Source organism: Belonocnema kinseyi, chromosome 5, assembly GCF_010883055.1.
Source record: "Belonocnema kinseyi isolate 2016_QV_RU_SX_M_011 chromosome 5, B_treatae_v1, whole genome shotgun sequence".
NCBI lineage: Eukaryota > Metazoa > Arthropoda > Insecta > Hymenoptera > Cynipidae > Belonocnema > Belonocnema kinseyi.
In genome coordinates this window covers 66,593,172-66,610,904 of record NC_046661.1, presented here as the reverse complement: position 1 = coordinate 66,610,904, position 17,733 = coordinate 66,593,172, and the positions used below count along the sequence as shown (strand labels likewise).

The 17,733-nt window shown below is 33.7% G+C and overlaps 2 protein-coding genes across 2 annotated transcripts in view; one reads left to right on the top strand and one right to left on the bottom strand.

Annotated features, from left to right (window-relative positions):
• Positions 1-7,487, bottom strand: part of LOC117173296 — an 81,511-nt gene extending 74,024 nt beyond the window's left edge. The window contains exon 1 of the mRNA XM_033361778.1: positions 7,426-7,487. The gene's annotated coding sequence lies outside the window, so the exon portion shown is untranslated. The remainder of the gene's footprint in view (positions 1-7,425) is intronic.
• LOC117173693 overlaps positions 1-17,733 on the top strand; it is a 122,883-nt gene that overhangs the window by 12,140 nt on the left and 93,010 nt on the right. The gene's annotated exons all lie outside the window — the stretch shown is intronic.

Below are 17,733 nucleotides of genomic sequence, written 5' to 3'. Positions count from 1 at the left end.
GTGACTTAAAAGTAATATATTTGGAATCTACGTATTGTTCCGAATCTAAAGACATGTAATTTGTCTATAAAGGTTGAAAATTTGAGAAGTATTTAGTAGTAAATTGACTTTTAAGCTGATGTTTCTTGATATTAACCTCCTTCAAATTTTTTACTTTTCTAGGCAAGTAATATATTATTGGAATCGGAAAAACTCGTAGATGCTGATAATGCTATTTTCAAATCGCTAGTTGAAAAATTAAAAGTTTTAAAATTTCTTTACTTTGACATGTCTGTGGACAAAAGACCCTTGCTGGAGTAAGCTCACTTACGCTAAGATACAAGAATAGACCGAAAATTAGTAGAAAAAATAAGTCTGGTGGAGCCTGACCATACCTGAAAATTAAGCAAAAAGTTTGCCGGCCACTACTCTAGTAGCACGCTATCAGGTGCGCGCAAGCGTGAATCATGGGCGCAAATCATGAACAAAATAGCATACGTAGTGGGATAACCAGAATTAGTGTGCGTGTCGTACGTGTGATGACGTCTTTAGGGGGTGTGTACACTTATCGGACGGCAAGTGATTGGACTTGTACTGTATAATCCGATTCGACTCAGCTAAGAATCAAGTCGAAAAAATCTGACTCGATTCAGCGGTTGCTACTCAGTCAAACTACAACTCGATTCAACAAAATGTCATTTCAACTAAAAGTCTATACTTTGTGCACAGCGGATGGCGTTGCTCGAAAGAGGTTCGTGTGCGTAGTTATAAAGTAGTATGCAGACATTGAGTTGTAACAAAAATATACGGTTGGCGGCGTGACATACAGACTTTGAGTCATCGATAAAGAGGAGCTGACAATAATTTAAAAAATAATAAATGTAATAAAGTCGAATAAGACTTTTAGTTGTTTCTAGTTATGTACAGTAAAATTGGATAAATATAAAGAAAGTTAAATAATTTTTTAAATAATGAAATTGAGTGAAAAGTGACTGGTTTATAAAAACTGTATTTTTTCGTCTTTTTTTCGCTGTGAATTATTTTCTGTGTGCGTTTATAGATTTGTTGTTTATTTTAATGTTACGAATTTTATTCATTTTTATTAGGATCTGTACACGAAAAACGTAAAGCTGTTTTTCAAAAACCCAGTGGGCCAAAAAATTTAAGGATGTTCTAGAGACGTCTTTGGGACATCCCTAAGACATCTTTTACAACATTTCTTTTGGTCATCCTAGGGATGCTCTTAAAACGTCTAATGTAAGTACAAAAGATGTCCCGAGAACGCCCATGTCTTCAAGACGTCTTTAGGTCATCTTTAGGACATTGGACGTCTTAGAGACGTTGATTGGCTTGACATAGAACGTCCTAGGAACGTCCCAAGGACGTTCTTAGGATATTCATAGCTTTGTGCCACTGAGATTGTAATAGTGGTATATTAATTTCAGGTCATGCACGTGACAATATTTTGTTTAAACTTCATTACAGTTATTAGGTACGATGAGGCGTCGCTCGCTAATGCGGAAGGCTTTAATTTAGGATTCTTCCAAACTTGAATTACACGAATATGCATATATCATATAATAATATGTACTAGATTATTGGAAATGGTTAAAAGAATGCGAGGGGCTATTCACTCTGTGCTAGTGGGTACCAGTGATTTCAGATTTCAAATTGATTTCAAATGATTTCATGCACTGATTCGAGTGCTGAATGGGGAACTGAATTTAATTTTTGATAGGTCAAGAATGCAATGATTTCAAAACATTTGAATGATTTCAAGTGATTCTGAAATCAAATAAAATCGATTCCGAATCGTAACGCAACTGATTTCATTGATTTCATATGATTTCATTTGACTTCATTGATTACGGAGTTGATTTTGTACACTACGTTGGATGATTTTACTTCGGGTTTTCTAAAAAATGATTTCAATGATTTCATGATTTCATATAATTTCATGCGATTCGAAATCGATTTCAAGAGGTGGGGTTACATGATTCTTGGGACTGAATAGCCCCTCGAAAGAATGTCATTCATAGTTTCTAGAGTAGTACTTTAACTGTTTCATTTGATTATAATTATAGCAAAAAAAATTTGAGGAAATTTTTAACAAATTTTTTGTATAACTTTTCTATTATAACTTAAGTCCATTCAACTTCGTTTTGAAAAATAATAAAACTTCACATATAATAGTATTTTTTAAATTTGGAAACTTTGAGAAAGTCTAAAAGAGATTATCTGAATAATCTAAACCAGAAAAAAAACTGGAATTTAATTTTTGTTAAACGATATGTATTTAACATTATATTTATTTATGTATTCGTTAAGTTGTAAAATGATCAAATAAAGTCAATTACAAATAGTAGAAAATTTAAGAATAAAAGCATACTTAAAAAAGGAACATTATTAAAAGTAGCAAATGAACTATTGCAGTAATTACTCTCAGTTTAATAAATAATACATTTGAATTGATAAAACGAAGTTGAGTTCATGCTTTGCAGAAATAAAAGAAGAAAAAATCATTTGGCGGGCCTATCAGTATCTTTATATAATAAAAATAAGTGCGCTAACAGATAAAAAAAAGAAAGTAAGAAAGTAATAAATTGCAGACCCGCCAAAGGTTTTTATCATATAAAAAATGACATTTAGAGATTTTAAAATCCCGTAAAACCTTACAGTTTTTATAAAATCCTTCCTAATCTTCTGAAATTCTAGGAAACTGTTTAAAACCGCATGATTACAAATGATTATAGCTTGGACTCCTTGGAAATATCCCAAAATGTGTCAAATACTTTGACATGCTTTAAAATATCTTGAAATTTTGTAGGAGTTTCAAGTTAAAAATTTCGTAAATTTAAGATGTGGTTACGTATAAAAGTATCGGAATTTCCTTTAAATTTTCGGTTATCTTAGTGACGTTGCAGAATTTATAAATATCAGACCTTTTATATTCTAAATAAGAAAATTAATGAAATTATAATTTTGGTTGACCTTTTTTGATTAATTTTATTTCTTACTTAACTATTTTGTCCTTTACTGTTTTTTATGCTTCTTCTCCTTCGATAGAGTGTTACTATTATTGAGTAAAGTTATAATTAGAGTTAATCAAAACATCATAGCATAACAAATGATAATTTCACCAACTTTTTTATTTCAAATCTAAAAGATCTGATATTTCTAAATTGTGTAACTGTATATTTTGTAAATATACTTATGATTTTCAATTCTTGAAGAAAAATATGAAGGAATAGTTAAGCGATGGCGAACTTGGATAGCTTTATATTAATCTTAATCTAAAAGAAAATGAATAAAAACTTCAAAAACCTAGCTATTGTATATGATACTGGATAAAAATGTGGATATTTTATAATAAGGTGTAAGGCCATGTGACGAGTGCTTCACGTGACCAGATTCAAACCTTGCCGCCACTTCTTTTATTTCCCAACTTATTTTCACACGAAGCGCCACATCGAGTTGAAAATTTTGGATAATAAATAAAAAGCACTAAGAAAGGTGGGTCTGGTCCTAAATTTGAATAATTTTGACGAAAACAAGAAAAAGTTATTTACAACAACAAACTTTTTTCATAATAATTATACCAATTTAGAACCAGACCCACCTTTGTTAGTGCTTCTTATTTACTATCCAAAATTTTCAACTCGATGTGGCGCTTCGTGTGTAAATAAGTTGGGAAATAAAAACAAGTGGCGGTAATACTGCTGCCTCTTTCGAGATGTACTGGAATTAATTACTATTACACATTTTATGCTTTTATAAACCGCGTTTTTCAATTTGAGGTCATGTCTGTGTGTGGATTTACTAAAATTCAACGGAGTCTAATCTTTTGTCGGTTTCGAAATATTCGACCCAATTTAAACTTAATGCAGTTCATAATATTTGACTCATGAGCTAAGTCGAATTAGAATTTTTCAGAATGCAATCATAAAAATAGCACGTTTTCGTGCCTCTTTAGATAAACGAAAAAGTACGCGTTACGAGCAGTTTCGGGTGATGCGTTAGAAAAGTGACAAACGAGGGTTCAGTACAGTGCTCGTAACAAGTGCCCCGTAGTCTTCTACGCATGCGTTGCGCTGAGTCTGATTCGTTGCTGTTCGCGCGTAATTTAAAATACTAAAAAATAATATTTTTACTGTTTATTATGATTAATGTCATTCTAACTTATATAAATGTTTATCAGACCGATATTAATGAATCTTGATAAAAAAATTTATTAAGTGCATACTGCGTTATGATTGTTTTATAGTTGTTTTTACTAAATATATAAATTTTTGTATTAATTAATATAATTGTATTGAAAAACCAGATTGTCAATGCATTTTAATATTTTAATAAACTCTAAATAACAAAATTTTTGAATAATAAAAAATAGGCAAGAAAAATACAAGTAAGTACCAAAGGATATTTTTTATTTACACAGTATGCACTTAATAATTTTTTTTATCAAGATTCATTAATATTGGTCTAATAAACATTTACATAAGTTAAAATAACATTATTCATAATAAACAATAAAAATGTTATTTTTTAGCATTTCAAATTGCGCGCGAACAGCAACGAATCAGAGAGCGCTTAGCATTCGTAGAAGAGTTCGGGGCACTCGTTGCGAGCACTGGTTCAGTAAGCAAGGTTTTGCATTAGAGTTCAAAAAAGAGCTCGATTTGTGCGTTTCTGCGTCTTTTCGTAACGCTTGATGAGAGGGACCGTGATTGGCAAAGCTAGAAAGAGAAGTTTGTGGAGATTCCGTAGAGGCGTAGAGGGACTTCCCTCTACGATAGGTCGATGTTTTAAATGAGAAGTGTAACGTGCTATGCGAGTAATTTTACACAAATATAGTTTCACCCGCTTTTACAGAGTCTAAGAAAAAACGGGACCCCTAATGACGCAGCACTGGATTATCTTAAATCAAAAAGTTACACGGAATTTTTTAATAAACAGTTGTAGAAAAGTTTTGAACGATCGTAAAGTTAAAAATAATCATTTTTTACGAAATGGCGGAATTTGAAAGTCAAAATTTGATTTTTTTGGTAAAAAACGCTCGTTTTTTGTCTAATAAAAAAGTAACCTCGGTGGGCACAAAACTATGAAAATCCCAAGATGTCCTTGGAACATTCCTAGGATGTCCTATGTCAGGCCAAGCAACGTCTCTAAGACGTACAATGTTCTAAAGATGACCAAAGGACGTCTTAAAGACATGGACGTTCTTGGGACATCTCTTTTACTGACATTAGACGTTTTAAGATCATCCTTAGAATGAGAAAAGACATGTTATAAAAGATGTCTTGGCGATGTCGCAAAGACGTCTCTAGGAGATCCTTAATTTTTTTGCCCACTTGGATAATAATAATAAGCGGTCGTTCAATCCTCGTGGAATGATATCTAGAATAACTGGTTCAAATTTGGTAACGATCAGATAAACCGTTTTTGAGAAATCTCGGACCCCGTTTTAAAAACGTGGTTTCGAGAAAAACGCGTTTAAAGTTTTAAAACTAGAAAACGAATGAAAAAAATTACTTTTGAAATGTAATACTTTTAGAAAATGTAACGTACAAAAATTCGATTTTTTTGCCTCCAAGGTACCCTACCCCCTTAAACCGGTTAAAATTGAATCATAGTCTAATTGAGGTTTTATAAATTGCGAGAAATTGTGAAAGACATTGTAAATCAAGTGTTTTTTCTGAAAGGGATAGCTCTTATACATCATTCTCCGTTTGATCATTGTTCCCAGTGGGCACAAATATTGGCGACGTCCTTACGATATGGTTATGACAGTTTTATAACAACTTTACGACATCGTATTTCCATGTCGTTAAGGTGTCTTCATGATTTCGTAAAGACACTTTAGTGACATGGACATAGGATGTCGTAAAGTTTTCTTCAAGATGTCATAACAATGTCGTAAAGACGTCGACAAATTTTGTGCCAGCTGGGTTATTTTCGGAATTACTGTATATGCCGGATACCCTTATTTTCACATTTGCACTCTTTTATTTGACGTATTAGGATAAACACACCAACAAAGCCATCCTCAACCTTTTACATCGTCTTATAACCGATAATTATAACAACGATAAAACTTGTTTGCTTAGATAGAGAATATTACCTTCTTTAATTTATATGTGTGTAGTTTCATACAGAAATTAAAACATAAGATAACCATTGCGATAACAAGACATTGTATCAACAATTATGCATATTGGTTAAAATTAGCATTAGAATTGTTGGGGCAGATTAATAGAAATTAGGTTAGTGCCATCTTTTTTTAATCAATGTTTTTAAAAAATCTCGAGAAATATTGTTCTGAGGTGGAAATGCGAATACAAGTTTTCGATCTTATCAAAACACATATTTTTTTTATTTTCAATTTTTGTCAAAAACAATATTTTTTGTGAGAAATGAAAAAAAAATCATTTTAAAATTTGTTGTTAGAAAAAATGTCCTAACCTGCGATACTAAATACAAGGAAATTTAGGGGAGCTCTGTGTTAGGCACTTAAAATCAGGTGATTTGTTCGATCGACTAACTTTAATAACTCTTTCCACCTTTGCAAGGTACCTTCTTTCAAATGCCCAACAGTAGGACCCGTGGTTTTTTTGGTTACTGGAAAAGGGGTCGGTAGGAGTCGGGGAAAGGGTATAATAAAAAATTTTTATAACTTAATTTATATTAATCTACATCAAAACTTCGTTATAGGCTTTTAAGTGGGATATAAAAGCAACTCCTACGACAAACATCACGTCAATATTCTTAAGTCACCTTTTCGGAAGTATAAACACACCATTTGTCGAGGTTCATTCATCAATTTAATAATTTAACGTCATAATTGAAATAAGTGATTAATTTAGTTACTTATTGGCTAACATAATGTACCAATATTTAATTACTAGCGCATAATAACAAAAATGACATTAAAAGAGAGAATTTGAATATCGCGTCATTGTTTTTATGCCAAATGAGTTTTAGATAGAATGAAATTTCTGTTAAATAACGATCCGTTCATATGGCGATTATGAAAAATGGTACAATTCGGGGCACTTTAAATAAATATTATTAATTAATTTGCAACGCTGTATGTTCAATTTGAATGCCTTCTAGTTTGAAGTAAAAGAAATTTTTGATTGATTCTCATTTTGGCATTGTGTAATTTTAAAGCTTAGTATATGAATTTACGTAAATGTTATTCCTACTTTTTAAAATTATATGGCTTGCAAATATATATTCAAACAGAAATTTCAGAATTTGAAATGCTTTGAATTTCGAGGAGTTCCAGTTTTATTCCTTTAATTTTCAGAAGTTTAAAATACTTCAAATACAACTATTGGTTTGGAATTAAGAGCTTTATTTTTATATTTTTAATGATGGCAGAGAAATTTTGCAAGCCACGAGAATTCATATAATTATAATAATAATTTAGATTTTACTGTGCACCTGGTATATATTTGAAATAAAATGGCCTCAAGCATCAGCTATGAGCTTCTCACGTATATGCACGGTGCTTACATTCTCGATCAACTATTTTATCTTTATGCACATAATAACTCGCTGACAAATTACGCAACACTTTCAGTCTTCCGCGCGTTGAGTTCAAGTTGAAAGGCGGCGCATTCAAGGTCGTGTCGACCTTTGTATCCCTGCTCAATGCTAGATTCATACTGCTCACTGCATCATTTGAACAAGAGACTTTAAAAATTACTCGAACTTGGTGTATCTGTGTACAAAAAATGTCAAAATCTGTAGGGTCCTTCAAATTAGGTAAGTAGAATCATATGAAGCCGAAATATGCTGTTACATGAAAATCAAAAGAGATATTAGCACTTAAAAAAAAAAAATTCGGGATAGATGTGATACCCCGTATAGAATGGTGAAAATTAGTACTCTTTTTCTTTTCACCGCATTTTCTGTTTTCACATAAAAACCGGATTTAACGCAAAAACCAGGAATGACGCGATGAATTAGATCAAACGTTTCGACCACGTTGTACGATCAATATCTCTATCAGCTGGTGGCTATTTTTATGTGCAAAATAGAAAACGCAATGAAAATAAACGAGTAATCATTGCCGCCAGTGCATGGACAGAGTGTGGTTTTTGTCCCAAAAATATTATTGTGGAAGTAAGTGTTGATTTCTCTTTTTTACTTATATGTGACATTATTTGGCCTACGCTTCTGTATTTCTCATTTCAAAAATTTTCGACTCTCACTTTTTAGCAGATTTTTTCCCCCAAAGTCATATACTAGGCCCAACCCTTACAACAGTAAACCCCTTTCCGGGGTGCAAGAATATTTACAAAGTGACTTTTTAAAACATTGATTTTTAGAGAAAAAAGCTCAGTGAAGATCGGAGCGACATTACAGATTTCGAAATTTTTTTTATAAAAAAAGTGCTATTACTGAGACAGTGTTCTAACTGCCCATCCTATCTCAGGTCCCGAAAGCTGGAATTACAACACTGTCATATCGATATAAGCACGATGCCATAATTTAGTGCTTATTTAGTTCTAATTTATGCTGCAGAAAAAAAATCCTATGCCCGGTAATTTTTGTCAAAAACATGTTGTAACGCTAGCTTCAGCTGAAGCCACAACTCCGACATGCGGAAGTCGGAAACTACGTAATAGTGTTATCAAATTCTGTTTTGCGCAGAAATTTAGTGCTAATGAAGTGCTCTGAATTTGTGCTATGCACAAAATCGTGCACTTTTTTTACCAAAAACGTGTAGTAATGCTGACTTCAGGTGACTCTGGTATGTGAAACTCGGAAACTATTAATGGTATCAAATTCTCCTTTGCGCAGGAAATAAGTAATAATTGAGTGCTCTTGAATTTATGCTATGCACAAAATCCGGACATATTTTTTTTTACCAAAAACGTGCAATAATACTGGCTTAAGGAGACTGGTATGTGAAACTCGGAAACTGTTATTGGTATAAGATTCTCCTTTCGACAGGAATTAAGTGCTAATTAAGTGCTAATATATTCTGCAAAAACTAAATTTTGTGGCTGGTAATTTTGGTCAAACACAGAAAATCGCAGATCCTCCAATGTACACCGAAATCGGTGTTCAATAGAGTTGCAACGAATTTGAACCACACAGGTTCATTCGGTGAATTTAGGGGAAAAGCATCATTTAGACACTGTTTTTTCTCATCCAGTGCAACGTGAAGTGTCGTCTACAAACTGTAAGTCACCTGTCAAGATCATTTTGTCGGTCGTTATTTGAGTGAAACAGATGTTAATAAGCAGGTTAATTATAATAATAATTACCTAACTTTTTATTTCCTCTCATTTACCAGTGACTAAATAGTCTTGGAATAAAAATAGTACTTGGCGTGATGTAATATCCATATGTTAGGTTAGTCAAAACCTATTATATGACATTCAAACCACCAAAGCCGGGATGTACAAACTAAATCGTGACCGTCTGCATCGAAATTGATGCCTGGTCGTTCGAACAAATTTCTACTAGGTTTTCTGCGGAAGTTTAAAGGTATCTTAGATATCTAATCTTGCTGTGGCTAGTGCCATATATGAAAGATAAGGTAAATACAATTGTGTAATAAAATCAAATTTGTTTTTCGCGATGAGTAGGGATGTAAATTTGCATGAAACTTTAGCCTGATGAAAAGTTTCATGAAACATTGCAATGTTTCAAATATAGCGGCGGGAACATTCAAACTAATAAAATAAAAGCCTATTAGGTATTTTCACTTCAATAAACAACTAACTTCACTTCGTAGATTGCTGAGGGGAAAATAAGTGACCAAATGTATTGGATTCAGTTCATTTTTGCCCTATTTTGCTAACATCTTCGTAAAAGGTAATTTTTTCTATATAAGTATAGTTAAAAAATAGTTTTTATTTTTTAATTACTATTTAATGAATTAATAAAATAATAATAATGATGATTAATTACAAATATATTAAAGAAATAAAGTTTTGATCCATTTTTTCCTTCTCAGCTACTGCGCTTGCGTTAGGACTGACCGCTCATTGGCCGCACTTGGCGCACGATTCAAAATTACATTAACAAACAATTCTTGTTACTTAAGTAAATAATTATTAAAATATCCACAAGGATATATACAAATTGTGTAACTTTGATTTCAGCCAAAAAAATACAACATATATAATATTAATAACACTTTATTTTCAGTGAATTCCAAAGACCAAATTATATTTTACAAAACATTCAATTTGAAAAGAAATTTCTTGGAAAAGTGATTGAAAATAATTATTTATAAGTTTTTAATATTTTGTATGTATTTTTCTGGGAATTCATACAATTATATAACCTATAAATACATAAATTATCACGACTGAATTGTAGTTATGCTTTCCTTTTTTTTTTTTTTACTTCAAGCCTCGTTTTGTCACGTCTCAATCGAAAAGAACAATCTGAAATTTTGTTTTAGAATTATTCAAATATTATCACTATTATATTCTGCAATTAGCTTCTATATATCAAGCTGCTGAAATAGCATATTGTATTTAAAAAAATGTATCTATTACCAAATATTTTGAGAAATATTAGTCTTTCAAATTGAATGAAAATAAACTGTTATTCATCAAATATATGTGTTATAAATTTTTTTCTTGTCTGAAATCAAAAGTTACACAATTTTTATACATTCTTGTGTATATTTTAATAATTATTTATTTAAATTACAAGAATTGTTTTTCAATGTAATTTTGAATCGCGCTTCAAAGGGTTGACAACCAGCGCTCAGCTCTAACGCACGCATGAATGAAAATTATTATAATTTTATTATTGCATTAAATAGTCTCTAAAAAAGAAAAACTATTTTTCAATTGCACTTATACACAAAAATTACTTTCTACGAAGATATTAGAAAAATAGAGCAAAAATTAACCGATTCCCATGCATTTGATCAATTGTTATCCCCTCAGTTTTCAACGAAGTGAAGTGAGCTAGTGATTGAAGTGAAAATACCTTATTGTATATGTAGACGGTCATGACTGTTTCTATACATCTCGGCTTTAGTTTAAATATCGACGGGCATGACTAACCTAACTTTTGGAAGTTGCATTAGGAAGTTATAATTTTATTCTAAGTGACGGGTACGCCCTATTAATTAAAAGAAATTTCAAAATTAGGTAAATATTGTTTAAGTGGATTCCTTATTAACAATTATTTAGGCTAATATCGCAAAGTGAATAGTTGCTTTGACAGGTGTTCAGGTGGCTGACAGCGCGGTTCAGAACTCCACAACTCTGCATGAGCCAAAATTCAGTCTCCAAATGATACTTTCCCCTAGATGCCCACATGGGCACCTAGGTTCAGAGAAATACATTTGAGACTTGAAAACTCTCAAATGATCATTGGGAGCCCAATGAAATTTGAGCTGCAACAAATTTAACACCAGCGTTTTTCTGTGAAAACATGTAGCAATGCTGGCTTCAGGTAAAAGGTATATGAAACTCTAAAACTATTAGTGGTATCAAATTCTCCTTCGTGCAGGAATTTAGTGCTAACTAAGTGCTCTGGATTTGTACTGTGCACAAAATCCAGGCACTTTTTTTACCAAAAACGTGTAATAATACTGGCTTAAGGTGACTCTGGTATGTGGAACACGGAAACTGTTATTGGAATAAGATTCTCCTTTGGAAAGGATTTTAGTGCTAATTAAGTGGTAATATATTCTACAAAAAATAAATGTTGTGCCCGATAATATTGCTCAAAAACATGTAGTAATGCTCTGCCGTGATTTGAGGAAACACCGTTAACTGCAAAATGAACGAAGCCGAGAAAATCGACGAAAACTGTTCCAATCTTTACTCGCGTGTATAGCGGATTCTAATTCATTTTCTGCAGTTTTTTTTGTTGTTCTTGACTAATTTGCATATAAACTTTTCATTTTTGCAACAAAAATTGTTAAAAAATGTTCATTAATTATCTAAAATGCAGTTAACGGTGTTGATTGGGATACAGGTATGTTAAGCTGGCACAACACTATGAAGGTATAGATATGTCACCTATTTCATAATTTAGGGCTCATTTTGGGCTAATTTGGGCCCGCGGTCCTAAATTTTGGGCTCTTTTATTTTATTTTTTAAATAGTGTTTGCGCTAGCTTAACGTTAAGCTGGCCGAACATTGCTGTAAAAGGTGCTAAAAATGATTTCACAGAAAATTCACCTAATACAATAATTTAGGGCTCATTTAGGGCTCTGGGAATATGATAATGAAAAATTTAAAAAAATTGTTTAAACAATTTTTGTATAACAATTCTAGTAAAAATGAAGTAAACAATTTGCTTCCTTTACCCATGTTAAGGCTCACTTGGGGCTCCATAAATATGGTATTTGAAGTTTACAATAAATTGTTGAAACAATTATTTTTTAAACAAATTTGCAACAAAAAATATTTTCTTTTTTCCTGCATAATTTCAGGCTGATTTAAGGCTCCTAAAAAATGATCGACCGAAGGTCGTGCGATATTTCCTTTTTCCTTTTTTTTTTACTCCTCGCATAATTTAGGGCTCATTGAGGACTAACTTGGGCCCGTAGTTCTAAATTTTGGACTCTCATATTTTTTTGTAAAAAATAGTGTTTGCAGTAGCTTAACAATAAGTTGGTTCAAGATTGCCGTACAACGTTATGAAAATGATTTTACTAAAAATTCACCTTATAGAATAGTTTAGGGCTCATTAAGGGCTCTGGGAACATAATAATTAAAAATTTAAAAAAAAGGTTAAAACAATTTTTGTTTAAACAAATTTTTTTATTTTTCATTATCATATTCCCAGACCCCTAAATGAGCCCTAAATTATTGTATAAGGTGAATTTTCCGTGAAACCATTTTTAGCACGTTTTACAGCACTGTTCGGCCAGCTTAACGTTAAGCTGGCGCAAACACTATTTTTTTCAAAAAATAAAAGAGCCCAGAATGTAGGACCATGAGCCCAAATTAGCCTCAAATGAGCCATAAATTATGCGAGGAGTAAAAATGGGTTTAATTGTTTTCTTCATGTATTTTTTATAACGTTAAGGTGGCACAAAACCATATATAAAAAAAGCTAAAGGAAATATCGCGCGACCTTCGGTCGATGATTTTTCAGTAGCCTTAAATGAGCCTGAAATTATGCAAGAGAAAAGAAAAGAAAATATTTTGTTTTGGCAAATTTGTTTAAACAAAAATTGTATAAACATTTTTTTAGAATTTTTAATTATTATATTCCCAGAGCCCTTAATGAGCCCTAAACTATTCTATAAGGTGCATTTTAAGTGAAATCATTTTTATAACGTTTTACAACAATCTTGAACCAACTTATTGTTAAGCTATTGCAAACACTATTTTTTTACAAAAAATACGAGAGCTCAAAATTTGGGACGACGGGCGAAATTTGTACTCAATGAGCACTTAATTATGCGAGGAGAAAAAATTGGTTTTATTGTTTTCATCATGTCTTTTTTATAACGTTAAGGTGCCAGAACACCATATAACCAAAAAAAAAGGGCAAAGGAAATATCACGCGACCTTCGGTCGATGATTTTTCAGGAGCCTTAAATAAGCCTCAAATTATGCAGGAGAAAAGAAAATATTTTTTGTTTCAAATTTGTTTAAAAAATAATTGTTTAAACAATTTATTGTAAAATTCAAATACCATATTTATGGAGCCCCAAGTGAGCCTTAACATAGGGTAAAGGAAGAAAATTGTTTACTTCATTTTTACTAGAATTGTTTAAACAAAATTTGTTTAAACAATTTTTTTAATTATTCATTATCATATTCCCAGAGCCCTAAATGAGCTCTAAATTATTGTATAAGGTGAATTTTCCGTCAAATCATTTTTAGCACCTTTTACAGCAATGTTCGGCCAGCTTAACGTTAAGCTAGCGCTAACACTATATAAAAAATAAAAATAAAAGAGCCCAAAATTTAGGACTACGGGCCCAAATTAGCCCTAAATGAGCCCTAAATTATGAAATAGGTTACACCTCTATGCTTTTCATAGTGTTGTGCCAGCTTAACATACCTTTGGGATGCTGAAATTCAGAAAACGCTGTAACGGCCATTTACGGCTCTCTTGCCGTTACGGCGTTACACCGTTAGTCGTTTCTCGAATCACAGACGTTTTTTTCGACGTTCCATGATTCCGGAAAACGGTGTAAGCGCGTACGGACCTCTTGGAAATCACGAAGGCTCGAGATCACCGCCCGATAATTTAGTAAAATCCGTAACTGCCCGTTGCGGCTTTTTCTCGAATTTTTCTGTGACGTATTCAGCTGTCCATGATTTGAGCCTGCAGTTAAGGGTCAGTTACGGCTCTTCTCCAAATCACGGCTCGCTAAATTTTGCAGTTAACGGCGTTTCTCCAAAATTTAGCAATAATTATTCTAAAAGTTATTAAAAATTTGAAAAAAATATTTTACTATAATAGTCAGGTGGATCTTTTCTTCACGATTCCAACGATATAAAAAACTCATTTTTCGACTTTTTGCAGTTAACGGTGTTTTCTCAAATCACAGCAGTTCTGGCTTCAGGTAAATGATATATGAAACCCCGAAACTATTATAGGTATCAAATCCTCCTTTGCGCAGGAATTAAGTGTTAATTGGATGCCCTGGATTTGTGCTATGCACAAAATTCGGGCAAATTTTCTTTACCAAAAACGTGTAGTAATGCTGGGTTCAGGTGACTGATATTTGAAACTCGGAAACTATTAGTGATACAAAGTTCTGCGTTGCGCAGGAATTTAGTGCTAATTAATTGCATATATATGCTGTAAAAACTAAATTTTGTCCTTGTTAATTTTGGTCAAAAAGCGTGTAGTAATGCTGGCTAAAGGTAAATGATATTTGAAACTCGGAAACAATTAGTGATATCAAGTTCTGCTTTGCGCAGGAATTCAGTGCTTATTAACTGCTAATATATTTTAGAAAAACTAAATTTTCTGCCCTGTATTTTTGGTCAAAAACATGTAATGCTGGCTACAGGTAAATGGTATTTGAAACTCGGAAACTATTAGTGATAGCAAGTTCTGCTTTGAACAGGAATTTAGTTCTAATTAAGTGCTAATATATTCTGCAAAAACTACATTTTGTGCCCGGTAAATTTGGTAATATAATTAATAGTTTCCGAGTTTCAAATACCAGCCACCTAAAGCCAGCATTATTACACGTTTTTTAAAAAAAAATATTTCCGGATTTTTTGCATAGCACAAATCCAGAATACTTAATGAGCACTGAATTTCTGCTCAAAGGAGAATTTTATACCACTAACAGTTTCTGAATCTCATATATCGTTTACCTGAAGCAGGCATTACTACATGTTCTTGAGCAAAATCACCGGGCAAAAAATTTATTTTTTGAAGAATATATTAGCGCTTAATTAGCAATATATTCCTGCGCAAAGGAGAATTTGACGCCATTAACAGTTCCTGAGTTTAATATGCGAGTCAGCTGAAGCCAGCATTACTACACGTGTTTGGTAAAAAAAGTGCCTGGATATTTTGCAAAACACGAACTTAGAGCACTTAATTAGCACTAAATCCCTGCGGAAAGGAGAATTGGATACCGCTATTAGGTTCCGAGTTTTTGCATACCAGATTTGTGTTTTCAGCTGAAACTAGTATTACTACATATTTTTGAACAAAATTACCGGAAACATGTCAGGCCTCGAGTGAGCAACATAAACAATTGTCGAGAATATAGAGTTCCAGTATATGCGGCATTTCCCATTCTCGACAATTGACTCAATTTCCCTAGGAGCATTTAGAGGAGCGATATTAAGGTGAATGCCGTAGGAGTGACAGAGATGGTAATAAAGCACTCTTAGTGCCGCATTGTGCCTTTGAATGTAGGTCGTTCCCGCGTGTGTTGGACAACTAGATAGTATGTGAGCTAAATTCTCGGGGTGTGCATGGCACGCCTTGCAGCTATCATCGGGAATGTCTTGGCTCAAAATGTGGCTGCGGTATGTTAAGGTGGAAATGACACGTCTTGGCATGCAAAAATGAAACCCTCTGTACCAGACTTCAATCCGGGCGATTTAAGTAAAGCAAACGTTAGCTCACAAGACATTGACTGATCCTTCACATTTCTGTGGAAGATACCGTGCATCCTCTTATCGAGGAGCTGTTCACGATAGTTTTTTTCTTGTGCTTTCTTAATCCGGGCTTTCAGGAGTGAGTACTCGAGATAGATTAGATTTGATGCATTTTGCTCACCCCTAATACTGAAGTCAAGTCCGACTGTTTCAGCAGCCTCCTCCGCTGCTTTGTATAGAAATGCTGCTTTGTCCACTTCTTCGTGATTCCTGACCATTTTAAGAAGAGGGTCTCTTCCATTTGCAACTCTATGTGCTGTACCACCCAGAATAATCCTGTTGTGAAGACATTCAAGACTCAATATTCCGCGACCCCCTTGATGGCGTGAGATGTACTGTCGCAGAACGGAAGACTTAAGATGCATGCTTTTGTTCATGTGCATAACCTTTCTTGTCCCATTTTCAAGAGATCTGAGCTCGTTCTTCGTCCATGGAACTATTCCAAATGAATAGAGTAGTACAGGGACGCCAAGCATGTTCGTTGCAGATACTTTGTTCCTCGCCGACAGTTCGGAAGACCAAATCTGTCGGATGAGACGTTTGTATCTGCTTCGGAGAGTATCCTTTATAGATTTCACATCCTGAATGCGGCTCTGTGGCACGCCCAGGTATGTATTAGTCTCTCCAGCGCATAGATGTCGTATGGCGCTTCTATCAACGAGCTCAGGAGCTTCAGGGATGCCACAAGTACCCGTCGGAATGGCGCAGTGCTAGAGATAGTGGCAATAATGTAAGGCAAAAAAGGAGTGGGCTCATGGTGTCGCCCTGAAAGACACCTCTCTGAAACGTGACCTTGTTAGTTGTCACACGATTTTTGCCAGATGAGACAGTAAATCTGGTTTTCAAAAGCGGCATCAATCTCTCTATGCACCCAACTATTTGCGGATGAACCTTTAAGATTTCCAAAAGACAGATGATAAGTCTATGGGCTGTAGAATCGAAAGCTTTCCGATAATCAATCCAGGCCATCGATAGGTCACGCTGGTAGAATGCCGCATCTTTGCAGATACATTTATCGATGAGCAGGTTCTCCCGACACATAACTCCTTGAAGCTATTTATATTTTCTGAGTCTTCGTCCAGTCTATGCTGAACTTCGTAGACTTCTCCCCAATATACTTCGACCTCCTCTGGTTTGGGTGGGTGTTCGACAGTAACTGGAGGGTCTTGAAAGAGTCGAGATGGGTCAGAGAGAAACTGTTGATTTTCTCTAATCCACCTCTCCCTCCGCTCTAGACTTCTCTTAGCGTCAGATAGTATCCGTATTCTCTCAACAATATGCTGCCTGATGGTCAGCAGCTTTGACTTGTTAACTGTGTGATAACGGGTCCGGAGTTCGGGCGCGAACTTTCGAACCTTGGCGGTAAAATTCCTGCCAACAACAAACTATTAGAATCTTTAATTGAACGATAAATAAAGCAATATGATGAGGCAGAAGTATAAAATTATTGTTACTTATGTTATTAATATGTCTTAAACACACGCCTGTCGTAATTTCGAAATTATTATATTTAACTCACTTTTGATGTGCTTTTAAACCCCTTTCCAATGTCTCGTGGGGCCGGGAAGCTCCGACGACAAAAACCACCTCTAGAATATGCTTCTTTCAATGATAAACCCGTGTTAATGGATGACTCCGGTATGTGAGTGAATTATTGTACGATGTTTGT